We start from the raw sequence: 2,126 nt of genomic DNA, 5'->3' as shown, positions 1-2,126 counted from the left end.
CACGCACGTGTGTGTAAACACTTGAAGAAACAAGTACCTCTCATTTAATGTACTATATATGGCACTGAAATTAAGTTGGAACATGTTTTTTTTTTTTAAATACAAATTACCTGCATTCTCTCCAGTCCACGTGCCTTCATTGTGCCTCTGTTTTGAAAAGAGCACTTGATCCATCGCACATCTCGTAATAGTTGGGGAGAAAAGACACTGCAATTATGTGGTATTATGAATCAGTCATACCATAATGTGCCAAATTACACAGGCTGACTCTTCAACTCATCACTCACGTTCCCTCTGCTGAGTGAACCACTGGACTCTTCTCTTGCTGTTTGTCATTAACATGTACTTTCTAAATTTACAACTGTATTTTTATGGGTCACGACCAGTGTTGGACAGTAATACTATAGATTACATATATTACTTAGTAATGTATCACTACAATTTTATTGCTTTTTTCCAGTATTAAGTAGTGTAAGGGATTACATTACAATTTACATTTATTTATATTACAGTTACTATTTCAAGAAACTGTGAGTTACTGAGTTACATTTTGACTTAGGTAGGCTATCATATGACTTGAACATGCAGCAGTTCAGAGCACATCATGGCAGCTGATTGCCAAAAAGTTAAACAAAGGATGGAGGATGAGGGAGAGAGAGAGGCATACTTTCCATAAGTGGACGAACTGACATTACTTTGAGTTTGTTTGGGTCCTTGAAGTGTTTTTGTGTGAGCAAACTCTTTCTAGCTTTGCAGAGTGCAACCACCGTCATGTGTCAACTGTGAATTCACATTGTCTAAAATATGATTTGGACCCTTTTTAAATAAATAAATAAATTGCTTATTGCTTGACAATAATATGAAAGAAAGTGAAAGTTATCTCAGGGAAATACTTTGAATAATGTTGTTACTTGAATTTGGCATGTACTCTTTACTCTTCTATTACAGGGTCACAACCAGAAAAAGGTCAGGAGCCACTAGTCAAATTTCCAACAAAAAATAGTGCAAATTTTAGCAAAATTTCCCCAAAAATCAGCAAATGAAATGGCAAATTTATAAGTGTTTGCATTCACTGCTCGTATGTGGATATTAGTAGGACGATGCAGCAAGATAGTGGCTGGAACAGATTCTCCAGTCAGATGCCACAGTTTATTTTGTTCATACACCACAACTTTTTCACCTCAACCAAGCATAAAACCTTTTTTGGGACACTTCCATTCAGATATTCGTAACTTGGGTTAGAGCAGCGTAAACAGGAGGTTGCTAGTTTGAGCCCTGGACCCGCATGAAGTGTAAGTGAGGGAGCACTTCCCCGTTCTCATCTACAGTGACAGAGCAAGGCCCAGCAGCGTGGTTATGGGCAGCTTTGCAGGTGTGAATGTGGGTAGCTGTGTGAGTGTGAACAGGGCATTCCTGAAAATGAGAGTGTTTCTCTCAGCCAGTATTACATGCAGATTAGAATCCTGCTCATAAGCAGGGTTTTGGTGAATACAAATTACACGTTCAGGATATAAATATCATATTCTGGTTTCACTCACCTGCTTGGATATACCAACTGCAGTGCTCTGATAGAAAATGTGCACATAAACATCATATTCAGGTTTTCTAATCGTTCTCTCCAATGCATGTGGGGTGTCTTCAACTCGACTGGACTGGAAAATAGCCAGTAAAACAAAAAGTGAGACAATAAACACAAGGATGCCTAAATTATATTCAAGCAGTGAACAGAAATGTCAGATAGTAATTTCTGCAATGAATAACCATATTTTTTATGTTTTATGCAAACATCATATCCCTATGATCAAAACAAGTTTAACTGGAAAGTAAACATATTCAGTAAAATTTACTGGAAATAAACACACACATGGGTGGCATGGTGGTGCAGTGGTTAGCACTGCCGCCTCACAGCAAGAAGGTCCTGAGTTTGATCCCCCAGCTCCCCGGCTGAGGCGGGGCCTTTCTGTGTGGAGTTTGCATGTTCTCCCCGGTTCTCTCTGGGTTCTCCGGCTTCCTCCCACAATCCAAAGACATGCATGCTAGGTTAATTGGTGACTCTAAATTTCCCGTAGGTGTGAGTGTGAGTGGTTGTCTGTCTATGTGTCAGCCCTGCGATGAACTGGTGTACC

This window comes from Lutjanus erythropterus, chromosome 18, assembly GCF_056507025.1.
Source record: "Lutjanus erythropterus isolate fLutEry1 chromosome 18, fLutEry1.hap2, whole genome shotgun sequence".
Taxonomy (NCBI): domain Eukaryota; kingdom Metazoa; phylum Chordata; class Actinopteri; order Lutjaniformes; family Lutjanidae; genus Lutjanus; species Lutjanus erythropterus.
Note: the sequence above shows the minus strand (reverse complement) of the source record.